The 21,169-nt window shown below is 40.1% G+C and overlaps 1 protein-coding gene across 1 annotated transcript in view; it reads right to left on the bottom strand.

The window, feature by feature from the left end:
• Positions 1-21,169, bottom strand: part of LOC140504140 (calmodulin-binding transcription activator 1-like) — a 1,000,289-nt gene that overhangs the window by 864,509 nt on the left and 114,611 nt on the right. The window contains exon 2 of the mRNA XM_072608745.1: positions 10,394-10,461. The gene's annotated coding sequence lies outside the window, so the exon portion shown is untranslated. The remainder of the gene's footprint in view (positions 1-10,393; positions 10,462-21,169) is intronic.

Raw genomic sequence — 21,169 nt, 5'->3', positions numbered from 1 at the left:
TCATTAGGTGCCTTGGACAACCAATAGTTGTCCTCCTGGGACCAGACGGTCTAAGGTATGATCAACATGTAAACAGATTAAGTGAATACAAGATGATTTGAGAATGAGGAGATTGCTAAGAATTTAACTGATCAGTAAAGATTTCACACAGAAGGTAGCCCTTAAAAAAAGTGTAGATAACTTCCGGGGTCCCTTCTTGCCCTAACATTCAATGTTCTAATAGAATTCTGTGTTCTCTCTGGTTCAGTTCAATCCTGACATTCTATATTCTAATAGATGTCTGTGTTCTAGAATTCCTTCCAGCCCTGAAATTTTATGTTTTGTAGCCCCTTTCAGCCCTGACATTTCAGGATTTTATAATTAAAGGTGATGAGCCCACAGGCATGATGTCACTGAACAAAAAGAGCCCCCAGCTAACAAATCCAGATGCATGATCAGAGTAGGGAGGTAGGCTTGGATGTGACAGACTAGTAGGTATTTTACCAAGATGCCAGGCCACTATGTATGTCTTTCCCAGGATCCAAGCCTTAGCAACTCCTTAAGCCTTCCATAGAAAAGCGCATAAAGTTAGACACTACCCTAGGGGCTAGTGGGCCAATGCCTGCATGCCCTCTGGGCAAGTTCCAGCCTAGTTCGAGAGCTCCTGGAAACCTGAGACAGTGGCCTCTGGGTAGGGTAGAGAGCTCACAGAAGGCGGAAGACTATAAAGTACATTTGCTCCTTGGTTAACATAATAGGTCTCCTACCTTGTCAAGAATTTGCGCATTGTATCAGCCCAGTGCTGAAATGTATGTAACATGACATGTTATTATGTTAATTTGAAGGTAGGTGCCCAACTCAGCACAATGCAAAGGTCACCACGTTGCAGGGGGGACTGACCCAATTTCTTAACTGATTCGCCCTCACAGCCACTGGAATTATCCACTTCTATGACTGCAATCCCCTGCTCCCACACACACTTTTCAGGAATATCTACTGAAATAATTCAGGGAAGCCAACTTTCCAAAAAAAAAGATTAATAATAGATCACTAAAACAAGATCTCTGGTTGAATTGTGTAATTCTCCTTCTGCAGCTCTGTCTAGCTCACCTAGAAAGATAAGTTACTCAAAAATGTCTTATGCATAGTAGTGATTATCTCAATAGGCAAATTTGAGGGAAAAGGGGGAAGGGAAATAAGTAATGGAATCCAATTTACCTTGGGGATTTGCCTCTCATGTTAGATAAATGTGGGGATGATCCATTTCTATTCATGTGAGTTATTAGTGCACTCCAAATCTTGGGTGAGCTATGAGGACTAAATCTGTCTTCAACACTGACCTCTCCTGGGAGAATGGCACTCCCTTTCCCCCCCAGACCTCCATGGGGCTTTGGATGGCAAAGACCTGATGGATGGTCTTGTTGACCTTTGCTCTCTCTCCCTCCTCAACCCTGCCTGGGAGAATCTTTATGGGTGCTAATGTCCAAATGAGACTTTTTCTGATTCTCTCTCAGTGATTAGCACTGTCTCCTTCATGAAATGGGGCTACAATTCATGAAACTCCTTCTTTGGGTGTGCTTTCTATTCATCTGTGAACACATCATGAACCCTCATCCTCACTCCCATTAGAACACCAGCTGGAAAGGAATTTAGAGGTCAATTCCAGTACCTTCCCAGAGGAAGAAACTGAGGACTAGAGAAAGTGAGGTCATATGCAGGCAATGTGACAGATCCATTCAAATCACTAAGCACCTAGTGTGTGCATAGCCCTGTTCAAGGCATTGTGGAGGATTTTTTTTTATTATAAAATGTTCTGTATCTTTGAGGAACTTCTCACTGAAAAAATTATAGGACATAGAGCTTAAAAGGATTATTCTCATTACTCTCCTTTCACTCCCTTCACCACTCCCTTGTATGCTCACCTCTCACCTCAGGAGGCAGCTAGGTGGATACAGCACTAGTGCAGGAGTTAGGAGGACCTGAGTTCAAATCTCACCTCAGACACTTGACACTCACTAGCTGTGTGACCTTGGGCAAGTCACTTAACCCCAGTTGCCTCATCCTGGGTCATCTCCAGTCATCCTGATGAATATCTGGTCAGTGGATGCAGATGGCTCTGGAGGAGAACTGAGGCTGGTGACCTGCACAGCCCTCCCTCCCTCAAAACAAAGTCATGTCATTATTTCTCTGATGGCATGGTCTTCTTCGGCAATGAAAGACGAACACACACACTTCTCACCTCATCATCCTACAAGGACTGCTCTTTCTAAAGTTAACAATCCTCTCTTCTTGCTGGATCCAATGCCCTTTTCTAAACCCTCACCCTCTTTGACCTCTCTCCAGTATCTGCTTCTCCTGTTTTCTACCTTCTCCTCCTTGTTCATTTTTGGATTTTCATGCCAAGAATCTTTCTTGATTTTCCTCCTCCCTATCTGACCTCTCCTGGGGAATACAAATTACTTTGGATATATTCAGACTCTTGTACTGGATCATCTTTCATATCAGACTCCCTAAATGTGAGTGTTCACCAAGACTATATCCTGGGCCATCTTGTCTATACTCTTGGTGCCTGATCTCATTAGCTCCTATGGGTTCAGTTATCATCTCTAAGCAAATGGTTCCTAGATATAGATGTCCAGCCAGCCCGAATCTCTTCTGTGTTCCACATCTCCAACTGCCTACTGGACAGCTCAGGCTGGATATGCTGTAGACATCTCCAAATCAACATATCCCAAACAGACATCATTCTCTTTCACCCAAAACTCACCTCTTGATTTATTTCTTCCTATTCACACAAATTTACAACCCTGGAGTCACCCTTTTCTTCTGTCTCTCTCACTCCTAATACTCAATAAGTTGCTAAATCTTATTTGTGCATTTTTCACATCCATCCCCTCCTCTCTGCTCACATGACCACTACTCTAGTGAAGTCCTAAAGACTACTTTCCTAATTTACAGGCTGTCTATGACCTAGAGAGAGGAGAATGTTGAAGATGAAAGAGAAAGAAAGTAGCAAAGAGTCCAAGTTGGCAGATGAGCCAGGAAGGAATGGTAAGCCATCATGGGCATAGGTGAAAGGTTAACCTTGAAAAGTTGGAGGTATTCCTCCTTCTCGGAGATTCCATTCCTGCTTCTTAGGTCTTTTCTCCTCTTTATTTGGTCTTCCTCTTCCCCTCCCTACTTGGTAGTTACCAGTTTTACTGCCCATATGGATCAGTGGAGGATACTAGCTCTTCAGTGGAAAGATGCTCTACAAATCTAATTCATTCATTAGATATTGAAAAGAATGTTCCAGCCTCTTCTTGTCCAATGTTAGTAGAATATCTGACCTGGAATCTCTCTCCACTCTAACTTGAGACTCATCACTTAAGTTAGACCTCTACTCTAAGAGTAAAGTTTCATTTCAATATGAATGTTCTGGAAATCCCTAGGTCAGAATGAAACCTCAGCATCAAAGAATACTCTCCATATAGGACTAAGAAGACAGATATCGTTCCTAGGGAGCCATCAATGTCCCCTTTTCCCTTAATTATATAATTCTCTTTTCCATCCTCCCTGCTTATCAGGGATTAGAGTCAAGAGTTTTGTTTTCCTAGAGGATGAGGAAGGTGGTGCTTCAGAGATGCCTAGGTTATATTAAATTGGTCCACTATATCTTCTCTATAAATGACAGTCTGCCTTCCTGTGGAATGTGTTTTTGTTGTACTGGCTGTCCCCATGTCTGAACTGAACTCTCTCTTCATTTTTCCCTCTTGGAATCCTAGTTTCCTTCAAAGCACAGCTCAGCTGCTGACTCTTAAGAAGGAAGAACTTTCCTAATTTCTCCACCCAACCCAGCCCCAACTATTTGTGCTCTCTTGGTCTTGAGATTACTTTGTATTTTTTTGTAGTTAAATAATAGTTACTCATCTGTGTACGTGGCGAGGCTCCTCTCTTCCCTCCCTCCCCCAGAATATAAGGTCCTTGAGGGCAGGGCATGGACCATTTCATTTTTGTCTTTGAGTCCCCACCACCTAGCACAACATCTAGACTGTAATAGAATCTTAATAAGTTTGTTGAAATGAGTGAGAGATTATTTAGTCCAACCCCACTGACATAACAATAATAAAAATCTTACTTTGAAAATTGCCTTTAAAAAAGAGATTATAGGAGTAGTGGAAGGAGGACTGAACTCTTAACCAGGGAGACCTAGGCTCAAGTCGTATCTCTGACATATCATAGTTGTGTGATCCTAGGCAAGTCATTTGTCCTTCTCTTTGTGCTCCTGGCTACTCTCTATGATATAAACTGTAGAGAAAGTATCAATTTTCCTTAATAGAGGAAATATCCCACCAGGAATTCTCTATAATGATTAAGTAACAAGTGAGAAAGAAGGGGGGAAGGTGAGGGAAAGGGAGAGGAGAAAAAAGGGGAGAAAGTGAAGGAGAGAGGGGGGAGAGAAAGAGAGAGAGAAGGAAGAAAGGAAGGAAGGAAGGAAGGAAGGAAGGAAGGAAGGAAGGAAGGAAGGAAGGTAACTTCCAGAAGATGAACTTTACAATCCTTGTGTATATCCAGAACCTATATTCAAACACACATGTGGAGCCCTCTTGATAGCTAGTTAATAATGATTTATTAAACTAGAAATGTGCAGATAATATTCTACTAAGTCAATCAATTAATCAGGGGAGGGGGAGGGGGAGGTGGTATTTTCAAGAAATAATGGGTATAAAATCTTCCCTCAAGTAGCTCACAATCCCATTCTCCTCTCTCTCTCTCTCTCTCTCTCTCTCTCTCTCTCTCTCCTTCTCTCTCTACCCATATGCATATGTGTATACATATGTGTGTGTGTTATGTATGCACATACATACATGTACACATACATATTTATCATTATATCTCATGACACATATATGTCCCATTAGAAAGACAGCTACTCTCCTCATGGGGCTCTCACACATAGTCCACTATCTAACGGATGTCAATATGGCCAAGTGTAAAGAACCTCAGCCTGTAGTAAGGCAAAGACCTGGGTTCAAATCCTGCCTTGGACACTACATGACCTTGGGCAATTCACTGAACATTGCCCAACTTCAGTTTCCTCATCCATAAAATGGAGTTCGTAATAGCTGTGCTATCTCATGAGGTTGCTATGAAGTTTAAAGGACAGCTGACTGTAAAGTGCTTTGCCAAATATTATAACCTCTATGCATTGCATGGTCCTGCCTAGAAGTAGAAATGGACACATTGGCCTTATCCTAGATTGGCAAACTACTTACATCCCTATATGGGCATTACCTCCCTCTAAATGAGAACCTGAAAAGGCCAGCCTAAAAGGGACAGGGTCTCCCATTGCATCCTGGGCCATCTCCAGTCATCCTGATGAATATCTGGTCACTGAACCCAGATGGCTCAGGAGGAGAAAGTGAGGCTGGTGACCTTGCCCAGCCCTCCCTCACTCAAAACAAAGTCAAGTGCAAGTCATGTCATCATTTCTCTGATGTCATGGTCCTCTTTGAAAACAAAGGATGAACACAGACAGCTTAGAATGACCTCTCCTTGCACAGATTTCTCTGGAGCAATATCTGGATCTCTTCTTCAACCTTATTACTTTTTCCTTATATTATACTTATTTGTAGACATGTCATAGCTCTTCCTGACTTGGCTCCTCAGGGGGCCAAGGACTGTGTAATTTTTTTCATCCTTATATAGAGAGATGAAAGGATTTGCCAACGGTTACACAGCCACTATATGTCAGAAGTAAGATTTGAATCCAGGTCTCTACAGTCTTGAGACTAGCTCTATCCATAACACTCCTCATTCCTGTATTAAAAAGGTGAAGCCATCAGAGTAATTAGGCCAACGGCTCAGCAAGGTCTCTATTTATAACCTCCAGGAACTTGGAAGTCCCCGACACAAGCAGTGGGTCTATTCTGCTGCTCCTTCCTATAGCAACATCTATATGTGAGCTGATTATAACAATTAATTTAATAGGGATTCCTCTGCATGAACAATGCATCATTTTATTAGGAAACTCTATAAATGTCAGCAGTGCAATTCATTTTTATTAATTTTCTAAAATGAAATTAGCAGGAGTGGTGGCAGCAAGAGAGGCAAACAGAGGTTGTGGAACATTTCTATCCCAAAGGGTATTGGTGTCATTAATTCCTAAATACCAGGAGGCCTGTTTGTATGAACTCAGCAGTTGACTGCACCAATTAATTTCAATATTTGGAGGGGAGAGGGGAATATCTACCAAACTCGACTCAACAACTAATTTAGGAAGGTCCTTGAACAACCAGGCAACTTTTCTTCCTCTTGGGACATGAAGCTATCGGGTGTAAATACAGTGTTGCAATACTAATAAGCAGTGGCTTGCCATCTTCACCCCCACTGCCTCCAGCAAAACAAAAGCAATCTGAGAACACTTTCCATAAACCCCCTCTGTGGCCGATGTGTCCACCAAAGGTGTACCTTGCACTTTACAGAATGCCTGGTGCACCCCAGTCCCACCACCACAAGTGGCATTCACTCTTCTCTTGGGGACCCAATGGCTTTATGTCCTAAAATATTTCACCCAGTCTCCAGCTGTAACATGATGAACCAGTTGTTCTGCAGTCAAGTAGAAATATAATATAATAGTGACCCTTGTCATTGGCTATGACCCAGGAAAAGGCAAACTCTGGTTGATGTAACCATCAGTGACGACCACTCCTACTACCATTACTACCACCACTACTTCCATTACTACTACCACTACTTCTACCACCACCACTACTACTACTACCACTACTACTACTACCACCACTACTACTACCACTACTACTACTGCCACTACTACCACTATATACTACTACTACTATTACTACTACGGATAATGATGATGATGATGATGATGATGATGATGATGATGATGATGATGATGATGATGATAAACAACTAGAATTTCTACAGTGATTTAAGGTTTGCAAAGAACTGTAAAAATATTATCTCAATTTATCCTCACAACAACCTTGGGAGGTAGGTGCTACTATTATCCTCATTCTACAGATGAGGAAACTAAGTCTGAAGGAGGTTATGACTTGCCTTGGATCACACAACTAACTAATGACTTAGGAAACCACACATTAATATAATCTCTGTCTTACTGTATTTTTAATTATTTTATTAAGCATTTCCCAATTACATTTTAATCTGGTTCAGGCTGCAGCCTGAGCAACAAGACTGACTACTCTAGTATAAAGAATTCTATTAGACTGGAAGCTCATGGAGGGCACAGATCATTTTACTTTTTTTTTTGGTGTTCCCATCACCTAGCAGAGTGCCTGGAACAGAGAAGGCACTTAAGAAATGTTGCCAGTTGACTGATTGAAAAATACCTGATTCAGAGTCAAAGGATCATAAATATAGAAATGAAGGAAACTTAGAGGCAGATTTCAACAACTTAATACTACAGAGGAGGAAATCAAGAGACAGGGAGAAGTGATTGTCCAAAGACATACATGTAGTCAGTATCGGAGGCAGAATTTGGACCCAGACCCTCCAGATTCAGAGGTAGTACTACTATAAGTCTTTCTACCTTCAATAGGTTCAAAGTTCAGTTCTTCTCCTTACTAAAGACAATTTTATTTTATTTTTTTTGAATACCTCATGACTAGCACAGTGCCTTGCCCACAGTAAATGACTATATAATAAATGTTGGGTGAATTGTATCACAGGATCTAGAGAATGGAGGTCCCATATAGGCCATCTAGTCATTATCTGATTCATATGTGTGTGTGTGTGTGTGTGTGTGTGTGTGTGTGTGTTTGTCCTTCGTTGCTGAAGAAGACCATGCCATCAGAGAAATGACATGACTTGCACTTGACTTTGTTTTGAGTGAGGGAGGGCTGTGCAGGTCACCAGCCTCACTTCTCCTCCAGAGTCATCTGAATCCAGTGACCAGCTATTCATCAGGATGACTAGAGATGATCCAGGATGAGGCAACTGGGGTTAAGTGACTTGTCCAAGGTCACACAGCTAGTGAGTGCATTATTTGATAGATTTGGGGCTAAAAGAGACCTCTGGGTTCATTCTACTCCTAATCCCTTGACTACTTCTTAAAGAGACCTACTCACCAAATGGACAGTACCTCACTCTAAGGCAGTACCTGAAAAGGCCTTAGGCTAAAAGTGCCAGGGTCTCCCACTGCATCCTGGGCAATCTCCAGTTGTCCTGATGAACATCAGGTCACTGGATCCAGATGGCTCTTTACTAGAAAATGAGACCAGTGACCTTGCACAACCCTCCCTCACTCAAATCAAAGTCAACTACAAGTCATTTCATCATTTTCCTGATGTCACGGTCCTCTTCAAAAACGAAGGACAAACATAACCCCCTCACTGAGGTCAGAGAGGGAAAGTGATTTTCATGGATAGGAAGGGGCAAGGCTGAGATGTGAATCCCACTTCTTTGAATCCAAATGTAGTGAAATCCAAATCTCATTGATTTCCCCCACACACACCCCAGGGGATGAGCACTTAAATGCATTCATTGATTTGAGCTCCCCTCTCTGGAATTCATTTTTCTCAAGTGTATAATGAGAAGGTTGGACCAGGTAGTCTCTATGGTCTTTTCCATATTTAAATCCTAGGGGTGTTTTCATTAGCCTTTATTTATTTGACTTAAGAAGTTAAATGCCAACCTCAATGGAGCTCTGTTCCCTTCAACCACCTTCCTGAAGAGATAAGATCCTACCAAGGCCAGGAAAACTAGGGCTATGGATAAACTGGATAAAGAGTCCCCTAACACAGAAATAGGGCAGCTAGGTGGCACCATGGATAGAGCGCTAGCTTTGGAGTGAGGAAGACTTCATTTTTTTGAGTTCAAATCTGGTTTCAGAGTTCTCCTACCTGAGTGACACTTAACCCTGTTTGCTTCAGTTTCCTCATCTGTAAAATTATCTGGAGAAAGAAATGGCAAACCACTCTAGTATCCCTGCCAAGAAAACTCTGAATGGGGTCACAAAGAGTCAGATTCAACTAAAATGACCAAAACAACAATAAAAACACAAAAATGCACAGAAGCCCACAGAAGAATGAGCACTGTCTGTCATACACTTTGTTTCTCCTTCAGAAGGAAGAGAGGTTAGGATGTAGCCTCCTGAATTCAAACTCAAGGCACAGACATCCAGTAAGTCACATTCACGCTAACATCCTTAAACTAACATACACAGAAACCTGTCGTTACTAATAGAAAGTTGGTATAGTAGAAAGCAGTGTAGCCACTTATTTTAAATGCCCCCCAAATGTCACAGACTGAAAATAAAAGCATCAGGTTGGGCATGGGGGAGGGGTGTCCCCTTAAAACAAATGTACTTCAGTTTTCTTAACATAATAAAAATGTCAATTACACTCTAAGGGAAACAGGTCGGCAATCTTTTAACCGACTACATCTGTCCCCAAGTGGCTACAGAAGTTAAACATTTATGGCAGTTATCGAGGACATTTACTGCATAATAAACTGTAGCTCTGTCCATTAAGTCTGCTTTGGGGGATCTCTTGCTACCAATTATTGAAACCCCCAACATGAAAAAAGCAACCCTCAGCCTCCTAAACAAGTGGAGACACAGGTGAGCAACTTAGCAGTAGAAAGGAAAGAAATAAAGAAGGAGGGAGGGAAAGAAGGAAGGAAAGAAGGAAGGAGGGAGGAAAGGAAGGAAGAAAGAAAAAGGGAGGAAAGGAAGTAGGGAAGGAGGGAGGAAAGGGTCAAAGGAGAGAAAGAGGGATGGAAGAAAGAAGGGAGGGGGGAAAGAAGGAAGGAAGAAAGAAGAGAGGTAGAGTAAGAAAGAAACGAAGGAGGGAGGGAAGGAGGGAGGGAGGGAAGGATGGAAGAAAAAAAAGGAGAGAGGGAAAAAGAAAGAAAGAAAGGAAGGAAGGAAGGGAGGGAGGGAGGAAGGAAGGAAGGAAGGAAGGAAAAAGAAGGAAAGAAAGGAGGAAAGGAGGAAAGGGTAGGGAAGAAAGAAAGAGAAAGGAAGGAGTGAAGGAGGGAGGAAAGTAAGGAAGGATGGAAGGGAGAAAGAGGGAGCTGGAGGACACTTTGGTGACAAGTGGGAGTCCCATAGAGATAAATGTCTCCAGCTTCCCCCCTCCCCTACCATCCAAACAATTCCAAACCAACTGGGGAAAGGGTTTAATTAAATGATTAAATAGGAACCCATCAGATTAAAACTTTCAACTCAGTATGATCATTGGCACTCATTTTTAATCCATCTGATTCTATTCAATATAATACTCATTAAGTCAGTTAAGGAGACCTCAATGTCACAAGCTATCAAGCATGACATAGGCTTTTCAGTTGGCCACCAATGTATGGATTGGTGAAGTCAGGGAATCAGTGGAAATCAATCCATTTTACTGTACATATCTGAAAGAGCGACAGTATCAGGGATGTTAGTTACCTTGTCTTAGGGGAGGTGGTTAGCCATTCTTCATGTTTTTCAAACGTTATTAAATAAGCTGCAATTTCCTGAAAAAGAAACAGAACATGGAATAAATAATCAGTTCACATTGGATCATGGATAAAAATATTTAACATATTTAAATATTTGATATTTAACTCCCTCAAATATTCTCCACCCTCCAAGATTGGGATTCCAGTCTTCACTGATCAATAGTATTCTCTAGTTCCAGGGGTTATGTTGTTATTGTTTCATCTCTCTTCTTACAACCTGCTTCACAAGAATAATCAAAGTTCTCGGCTTCCAAAGAGAAGCCCATATCAAAGACACACACAAAAAAAAGGTTTTCCATCCAAAGAAATCACTGGAAATGATCTCAGATCCTAAATGTTATTAATTTGGGGAAGGGAGAAAATGCCACCAACAGGTCTTCATTTATGCAAGGTTATAACTGCCGAGTTTTAGTCTGTCTTTCTCCAATGGTGGACTAATCTTTCATGCTTGCAAGAGATGCTGTGTTCTCTCAGCTGGAGTCTTCAAAACCCCTAAGCCAAATCACACAAGGAGATTTTTTAAAAAGAAGGAAGAAGAAAAGATAAAATCATACACCTCCAAGAAGGAGAAGGCAATCTGTTAACCTTTTCCACCACAGAAGGTATCCCTGATAACTTAATACATCAAGCCAACACTTCAAAAAGAAAAGCCAAGTCAGCAGAGTCAACAGCAAAGACAGAGAAAATGTGGGCACCTCAAGGTAAATTAAATATTTATAAACACAACAACATCACTGGAGACAGATTTACTGATTTATTAATAATTTCCATAAAAAGCCAGTGGGTGACATCAACATAAGTCATTGCTTCTGCTTTGAGGCATGATATGGCCCATTACTCCTAGATCCAAACTGATTTGCTAACACGAAATGGCAACTCTGTAAGTTAAATTAAGGTTGGGCCAACTAGGATGTGTATTTCCCATGGATTCCATGGGGTTACCAAATACTAAGGGATCTCAGAGAAAACCGGGGAAGAGGCATAAGACCAAAGCTTACCTAACAACAAAAAGGCCTGGGAGGGTCTTACCAAGAGTCAGTACAGAAGGCAAAGGATCACAATACTTTCTTCCCTTTGCCACTAGTGAGTCTTGACCCAACGTACTGGGTCATAATTGATTTTCAGTCCTTTTGATCAGAGGACACATTAAAGCATCTTTTCTTAGCTTTACCTAAGAATAATTATGAACTGAAAGAAGATGAACCACATCCCAACACTTCTATTCAATTACAAAAGACAGTCATTTTTGTCTACCTATGCAATAGTCTAATGAACATAAAATACATAAAAGAATAATAGTAGGATACAAGCTTGTCCCTTGATTTAGTCAACCTGTCAATGAGCATTGTAAAATGTCTTCTATGAGCCAGGCACTATACTAAGCACTGGGGATACAAAGAAAGGAAAAAGACAGTTCCTACTCTCAAGGATCTCACAGTCTAATGGGGAAGATGACATGCAAACAACTATGTGAAAACAAGCTGCATACAAGAAAACTAGGAACTGTCAATGGAGGGAAAACACTAGAATTAAAAGGCAAAGTTGGAGAAGGCTTGACTATCTAAATTCCATCAAACAGAATATAAGAAGAATGGGGGAAAATTAAAATAACAAGAGAGACAGCATACAATAGTAGAAAGAGAACCACCTTAGGAATTAGGAAAATGTGGGCTTAAGTCCCAACCCTGACATGTCTTAGTCGTGTGACCTTGCACAAGTCACTTAACATCTCATAGAAAATTCTCTAAATAAGGTGCCAAGCAGTAGTTGGATTACATTAGAACAGAGTTCCCTCACTGAAAATTCCCTACACCAATGAAATAATGGCTCCAGTGTACAAATAAAATCTCATACAATGTTAAAGTACAGGTCCCATCATCTCAACAGCTACAGAGGATCAATATTTCCTCACCCAAAAGGACCAAAGGATAAATATATGCTCTCAGAGTATGTGATAAACAGGCTAAAATGTTACAGAAACACTTCTATTAAAAAACAGATTTCACTTCACTGAGCAGCAGTACAGGCTAACGATATTTGTTTGCATATATTTGATTTGCACATCGTCTGGCCGGATAGATTATAAACTCCTTGAAGACAAGGACTGTCTTTCTCCTCTTTTTGTATCCCTAGCACATAGCACAGTGCCTGATACATAGTAGGCACTTGATAAATATTGGCTGATTGGTTGAAAATAGATGAATGCCTCCGGAATAAGTAAATGTCACAAGTGGTTTCTCCCCACCCCTTTCCAGAGTCTACGAAATGTCTAAGATACAACAGAGGAATCAGGAAGACTCATCTTTCTGAATTCAAATCTGACCACCAGCACTGACTAGCTGTGCAACTCTGGGCAAGTTTTCCTCATCTGAAAAATGATCTGGAGAAGGAAATGGCAAACAACTCCAGTATCTTTGCCAAGAAAACCCTAATGGAGTCACGAAGAGTTTGACATAACTGACAAACAACTGAACAACAATAAATAACAAAAAAAATTGTTAATCAATTATGCTACAATCATGTAATAAAATATTACTATTATAAAAAATTGTGCATATGAGGGATTCAAAGAAACATGCAAAGATTTACATGAACTGATGCAAAATAAAGTAAGCAGAACCCAGAAAACAATGTGTACAATTACTCCAATGTAAACAGAAAGAACAAGAACCAGAAAAAAAAAAACAAAACAAAACTGAATGCTCTGCCATAATGATGCATTATTTTACTTTCTTAGAGAACCAGGGAGTCAAGGTGACCTGATGGATAGAGCACCGAACTCTGAGCCAGGATGATGTAGGTTCAATTCTCACTTCAGACATTTATGACCCTGTGCAAGTCACTTAACAACTCTGAACCTCAGTTTCCTCTTCTGCAAAAATTGAGATAACATCTACTTCACAGGGTGACTGTGAGGACTAAATAATATGGATAAAGTGCTTTGCAAATCTTAAAGCATTGTATAAGTGCTAGTGGTGATGATGATGATGAAGATGATGATGATGATGACGATGACGATGACAATAAAACTGAAGAACACAGCATCAATCAATCCAGTAAGAAAACTCACCTACGTAATCTCTAAGACACTTCAGGCTGAAGATCCTAGTTGTAGCTGGGGTTTTTAAGGTCAAAAGGACAAAATAAACTGCATATCCTCTGACAATAAGGAACTTCTCGTGATCTATTTTGTATTCTAGTTATTTGTATACATGAAGAGTCTTCCCTACTAAACTAGAAGGAACTTCATCTTATTTATCTCTCCCCTGAGACTACACACTGTGCTTGGCTTGTACCTCTCTTATGAACACATATTCTGTGTTCTCCACCCCTCCACCTAGGCAGATGGAAGTTTATCTTTAATGTAGTAGATGAATCTTAGAGAATAGTTGAGACTCCAAGAGTTTGTAACTTATTCAGGGTCATAGAATCTTTAAGAGTCACAGAGAGAGTTTTGAACCCAGATGCTTCTGATTTAAAAAAAAAAAAAAGGTTAAAATCCATAATTCTAAACCATCCTTAAGTTGTAGATGAGAAAAGACCCAGACAGGTTAAATTTGGCCATACGTCATAAAATGAGTTGACAACATAGCCACAGGACCCAAGTGTCCTGACTCCAAGTCTTAATTTGCATTTCTCTAATCAGGAATGATTTAGAGCATTTTTTCATATAACTACTGATAGCTTTAATCTCTTCTTCTGAAAAATACTTCTTCATATCCTTTGACTATCAGTTGGTGAATGACTTCTATTTTTATAAATTTAACTCAGTTTTCCATATATTTGAGAAGTAAGGCTTTTATCAGAGAAACTAACTATGAAAAAAATTCCCCCAGTTTCTGCTTTCCTTCTAATTGTGATTGCATAGGTTTTGTTTGAGGAAAACTTTTTTAATGTGATGTAATCAAAATTATCCATTTTACATCCCATAATGTTCTCTATTTCATGTTTGGTCAAAAGTTCTTCCCTTTTCCATAAGTCTGACAAGTAAAAAATTCTATGCTCCTCTAATTTGTTTATGACATCACCTTTTATGTCTAAATCATGTGCCCATTTTCACCTTATCTTGGTACATGGTATGAGATGTTGCTGACTCCAAGTCTTACATGGAAAAAGTTCCAGCACAAGAACCAGGATTCAAATTCTGCCTCTGATGTTTACTTTCTGTGTAACTTTGAACAAATCATGACACATCCCCAAACCTCAGTTTCCCATATTAAGATGAGAGGGTTAGATTTGATGGTTCTTTGATATCTTTTCCATTTCTACATTTAGGACCTTGTAATATTTTTGTTATGCCTGATTTCCTCTTGCATTGGAGGTTATCACACAGACCCTCTCTAGCTGATCATCACTTTCTGGGGACATGGGAAGGCACTCTCTGGCTTTCTCCAATGGCAATGGCACTGTTTATTCCTCCCTCCCTTCCTGAATCTCTCCAAATTCCTCCTTACCGCCTTATATATCCAACTGGTCTCATTCATACGTCAAGATGAGAGAACTCGCCCTGGGCGCCAAAGTAAAGACTGTCCAGCTTGCAGATTTTAAATGTTTAGTTTGTTCCTTTGATGTTCAAGAAGAAAAATGGTCTCTGTAGAGCGATGTCAGCGGCTTTGGAGAGGGAATTTCCCTCAAAAGCGATCCTACACATTTCCATTATTGCATCCTTGGCATTTGGCTCCTTCCCAGGATAATGGGCATGTAAACCCAGCATGGGGGAGGGTAGGCATCAATCAATAATCAGCAAATCGACAACCATTTATTAAGCCCCCACTCTATGCCAGACACTGTGCTGGATGCTAGAAATATAAGAAAAGAATCCCTGTTTACATTACATAGACACATAAATGCATGAATATAAAATTTAAAAAGACAAAGTTGCTAAATACAAGATAGTTTTAAAGGGAAGACATTAGCAGTTGGGGGTATCAGGAAAGGCTTTATGCAAAAGATGATGCTCAAACTGAATCTTAAAAGAAAAGAAGTACTTTCTTTAAGTGTCCACAATGTGCTAGGCACAATGTTAGGTGCTCAGTGCTTTGTGGGGTCAACCAGTTTGCTATGGTGGTAGGGAAGGGAATCTGACATGAGTAGGGGAGAGTCCCCTCATCTTGACATCATTCTATCTCTTCAGCCTGGATGGGAAGTCCCATTGCAAGAGCATTCCTATTTTTTCATTCTTCTAGCTCTAAGGTACATCCATGCCTGATGGAATGACTTCAGCTAGAAGAGGACAGCTCATTTCTCAGCAAGAGAGGTTCTGGGTAAAGAAGATGAGGAAAGAAAGCCGTAGGGAAGTCAATACACTTTCTCACACACACAGGAGGTCTTCTTACAGAGACCAGATGATGGATGACACTTGTTTTATAGAAAGAGCTCTTTCCTTAGGTAAAGGTTGAACCATGTAGCCATTAAGGTCACTTCTAAGCATGAAGTTCTGTTCTGTGATCATGCAGTTGGCTCATCTCCTTGTCAGAGAGGCAGCATGGCATAAGGAGCCTGTTTGACTTGAACTTAGGAGGTCCTGGATTCAAATTCTAACTCAGACCCTAGAGTGACCCTGGATAAGACACTTAATTTCTATGGGTCTCAGTTTCTTCACCTTTTAAATGAAGGGAGAGAAGGGATTGGATTCAATGACCTCTAAGTTCCTCTCCAATTCTAAATCTATCATCCTATGTTCCAATTACAGAACCTTACTATTTGAAAGAAACCCAATAATTTGATTCATACTAAAAAGTAGTCATCTAGCCATTCAGCCTTTGCCTGAAGGACTCCAATAAGGTGACACCTTGAGGCAGCCCAATCTATTTCAAAGTAGCTCTAATTACTAGGAAGGTTTTCCTTACATTGAGCCAAAATTTGCGTCTTTACAACTTATACTCATTGCTCCTAGTTCTTCCCTTTGGGGCCAAACAGAAGAAACCTAGTCCTTCTTCCATAAGACAGTTCTTGAAACATATAGAGAATCATTTCTCCTGTAAGTCTTCTTTTCTTCAGGCTAAATATTCCTAGTTCCTTCCACCTAGATTCATATGATATGAACTCAAGGTCATTCATCCTGCTTGCCCTCCTCTGAATACTCTTCAGTTTACCAATGTCCTTCCTAAAATCAGTCTTCAGAACTAAATATGAAACTCTAATTGCAGTCTGACCAGGGCAGAGCACAGATGGATTGTGAGCCCCCTAGTCCTAGAAACTATACCTCTCCTAACGCAACCTTAGATTGCATACCTTTCTTGACTGCCATATTTTACTGTTCAGTTCACCAACACCCTCATGCCCTTTTAAAAAAAACTGCTGTCTAGTCATGCATCCCCCATCTTGTACTTTTCAAATTGATTTTTGAACCCAAGTGTACAATTTTACATTCATCTCTATTAAATTTCATCTAATTAGATTCCACCCAACATTCTAACCTGTCAAGATCTTTCTGAATCCCGATTCCAGCATAGCTATTTTCTCACCTTTCTGTCATCTACAAATCTAATAAGCATTCTCTATCTGTGCTTTTATCCAATAATAAAGAGTTAAAGTCAAGGTCACTGGCCTACAATTTGCAAAATCGATTCTCTTCCCTTTTTTTGAAAATCAGAACAATGTTTCTCTTCTCTAACTGTTCACACACTTCAGTTTTCCATAGAACTTCAAAAAATCAAAGACAGTGATGACTCAGCAATCATATCTAGCAAATCTTTCTGTATATTAGAATGTCATTCACTTCAGCCAAGTGATTTGAATTTTGCAATTGTAGCTACGTATCTCTTACTACAACTGTTTCTTATCTTGGATATAAACTTTCCATCAGCCATTTTTGTATAGTCCCTTCCAGTCCTTGCTGAGACATCAAGGTACCTTGAGGGAGAGACAGAAGGCACATGTTCTAAACAGTCAAGCCATCATCATCATCATCATCATCACCACTGCCTATTAGATGCTAGTAGAAGGTACCCAGGAGTTTTCACCTGAGATCCCCAGGAATAGAAACACCACTGCCTCCCAAACAATGGCATTGGTCCCCACAGCCATCACCCACAGCATCAGTTATTGGCATGATGGAACCTGGCAACTGCCATTGGAGATGTTACATCTCTGCATCCTCAGTGACCAAAGCTACTGAAGACCTGGGGGAAAATGTTCTCAGCACTAAAGTCCTTGGTCACATCAAATGGTTCATTAGAAATGGGCATGGTTTTTCTCAATACAAATCACATTATAGAAGAAACATTACTATTTGCTTTACTGATACAACCCAAGTATCATAGGATGTTTCTATCTATCTTGAAGTTGAACTCTCCTATATGTCTCCCCTTGTCTCCCGCAACAGAACGTGAGCTCCTTGAGAGCAAAAATTGGATCATTTTTCCACCTACATCTCTAAGCTTCTAGCACAGTGCTTTGCACATAGGAAGACCTTGATAAATACTCTTTCATTGATTTCATTCTGATTTTGAGCATGTTTGACACTGTTCCGATAGGATTGTTCCATACTTGGGCCATTCCTTCCATCTTCTACACGTTTTTTGAAATCTAAATTGGTATGGTGGGTTCCCTGTGCTTTAGATAGTTTCCCCCTTTTCTTCTCATCAGAATCGTTTCTCTTAGTGGTTTCAGAATTCTATTTTTGTGTACTTTCCATCACTTCCAGGTGGACTTCCAAAGAACTTAAGTCTATATGATCCTACCTATCCTGTCTCTGAACCCTTTAAAATGAGTCCTAAAATGAGGAATGATATATTCCATTGCATTCCAAGCTTCCTTCTCTTCTATTACAAGTTCCAAAATGTAAAATCACTTTCCTCAAACATTTTCATGATTTTCCAGAACCCACTAATAGCAACTGGAAGTATTATGTTTGGTTCTGGGGACCACATTTTAGGAAGGACACTCATAAGCTGAAGAGAATCCAGAGGAGGGCAAGCAGGAGGAATGGCCTTGAGTTCATAGTATGTGAATCTAGGTTGAAAGAAATGATGAAGAAAAGAATACTTTGGGGATATATGACAATTGCCTTCACGTATTCCAATAACTGTCTCGTGGAAGGATTAGGCCTGGTCTACTTGACTTTGGAGGGTAAACTCAGAGCAAGTGATGAAAGTTTTCTAGAAGAAAATCTAGGTTCAATGTCAGGAAAACCTTCCCAACTTGATTCTGATAAAATAGCTCCCATCTCCCTTAAAATCTAATGAAACCTACTCTTTTCAAACTGAAATCACCCCACTAAATTTACCACCCTATTTCAGCTGGTGAGCCATCCCAACCTTTTCATCTTATCTTCTAAGTCCAACCTTAGTAAACATTCTATCAAGCTAGTAACTTTGGCTCCCTGCAGTGGGAACCACTCATCTAAGTGACATCAGAAGACAACCCAACAAACAGTACTCATCTCAGCCTTGCCCCTGCCCCCAGGTCCTTGTCACCAAGAGAGGGTGATGATGATAGAGAGAGGGAAAGGTCAGATGAGTTGGCTTGAATGTTTTATTGCCTCAAATTAAACTAAAAAAAAATTTGATGTTTATCCTCCAGAGTCCTGGTAATAAAATTGTCTACAGTCTACACAATCTCAGATATTATGTACACACAAAATGGGTCTTTCGACTATGAGATAATAAAAAAAAAGTTTGCTTTTTTATGAGAGTTCTATACAAGGGTTTTATCTGTATGGGACCAAAGCAAAGGGGGGAAAAAAGCCAATGCTCTCCTAGCAGCTGGCCCCAGCATCTGCTCAAGCCACAAAATGCAATTATATTACTCCCAAACGAGAAGTAAAAATATCTTGTTTCCAATACTCTTGGTTTTAAGACTCATACTTAATGTCCTCTGGGTATTTCAATGGTGCCAGATCTCTGTGTTATGTACTTTATTAGAGTTGTGTGAATGTCATATTAATGACTTCTAACCAACATGTTTACACTGAAAATAAATTTTCCCAGAATCCACTGCACATTTTACTTTGCAAACAATAATTGGCCAGTAATTTTTAAAACAAAAACCATTCAGGGTCTCAACACATGGTGTCTCTCTTTCCTCTTCCTCAAGAAGTTTCCTACATAGTGTTGACCAATCTCTAGAAGGACAAGAATTCAAATCCTAAACTTGGATAATTCAGCGAGCAGGACTTAATCTAGAAATCCTTGTTTATCCCTGACAAGGTTAGTTATGAAGTAGGAGGCTGAGGTTAGGACTTCACTAAGGAGTCGGGAACCTTTCCCTCTGGATAAAGAACCCACCCATGACTATTTAGGGGAAACAGGCAACCACTGAACATCAAGCTTCTGTGACTGGGTTTTAGATCCTTATTTTTCTCCTAGTGTCAGGCAAAATTAAATATATAATCAGTGAATATTTTATTGAATTTTATTTTAGTAAATTTTATTTTTTATGATGACAACAAAGAAGGTACAAGAGGACAAGGACAAGAAGGAAGAAAAAGGAAAAGAAAGGAGCAGAAAAAGAAAAAGGTACCATCCCCTAATTCCGCTAGTTGAAGTTTTTCTTGAGCATTCTCTAGATCTCCTCTTTGCTCCTATTATATCCCCAGAATCCTTTGGACTTGAAAGGAACCTCAACAACCATCTTGGCTACCCTCTCTTGAATGAGAATCTTCTCAACAACAATCCCAAGAAGTGGTCAACCTGCCTTTATTTGAAGATGGCCAATGAAGGGGGAAGTCACAACCTTTAGGATAGTTTGAATTGTTAGCATTTATTCATATTTTTGAGGCATTTCATTGAAGCATTTTGAAGCATTTCTTCGTAATTTTCCTTCTATCTCACAGTTTCAGAGAATATATAGCATATGACAGGCAAGTCATTTAATTTAGAAGTCCAGCCAACTCTAAGACTCTTAAGAGACTTCTTCTTAGAGAGGAATCCCTTCCCTAAGAGAGGATGTCAATTTGCTTTGATGGAGGGAACATCCTCTTTCAGGAGTTCCCTAGACTACTGAAATCATAGGCCCAGTCTTTATTCTCATCTTCCTAACTCATGTAATATTTGTTCATGTACAAGCCATAGCAGCCCTCTTACATTGTAAGCTGCTTGAGAACAGGAAGGGTCTGGGACATATCTCATCTTTTTTTATCCCATGGTCAAGCAGTCAGTCAACAAGCAGTTAAGTGCTTGCAAATGTACCAGGCATACAGCTAAGTGCTAAGAATACAAAGAAAGATTTCAAAAACAGTTCCTGGCCTCAAGGAGTTCACAGTCTAATGGGGAAGACAATATGTAAATAACTAGGTATGTATGAGCCATAGACAGGTTAACTGGAGGTAATTTCAGAGGAAAAAGCTAGCATTAAGAGGGACCTTAAAGAGGGTTTAATGAATGGGTGGATGAATGGATGGATGGATAGATGGATGGATGGAGCATTTATTAAACATTTACTATGTGCAAAGCACCATGCTTAGTGCTGGGATATAAATAGAAGAGTAAGGTAGCCCCTGCTCTCAAGGAACCTCCATTCTAATGGGGGAGACAATAAGAAGGGAAGGTTTCAGCTGCAAATCAAAAGACAAAGTCCCATGATCCTTAGGGTGCCACAGCAAAGCACATGCCTTTTCTTTCATGTCATTTCCACTGATTAAAAAATATATCAGTATCTGATACTAAATTATTTGACAGGGCCAAGGACTTTAGAGACAAGAACCTTCTTTTCTGGGTTGTCAGGAGTTGTGGCTGTACTCTCTGAGGAGCAGTTACCCAGCTGAATCTCCAGAGGAATT

Source organism: Notamacropus eugenii, chromosome 5, assembly GCF_028372415.1.
Source record: "Notamacropus eugenii isolate mMacEug1 chromosome 5, mMacEug1.pri_v2, whole genome shotgun sequence".
Classification (NCBI taxonomy): Eukaryota; Metazoa; Chordata; class Mammalia; order Diprotodontia; family Macropodidae; genus Notamacropus; species Notamacropus eugenii.
The sequence above is the reverse complement of the archived record's forward strand: the minus strand, read 5'-3'. Positions and strand labels throughout refer to the sequence as shown.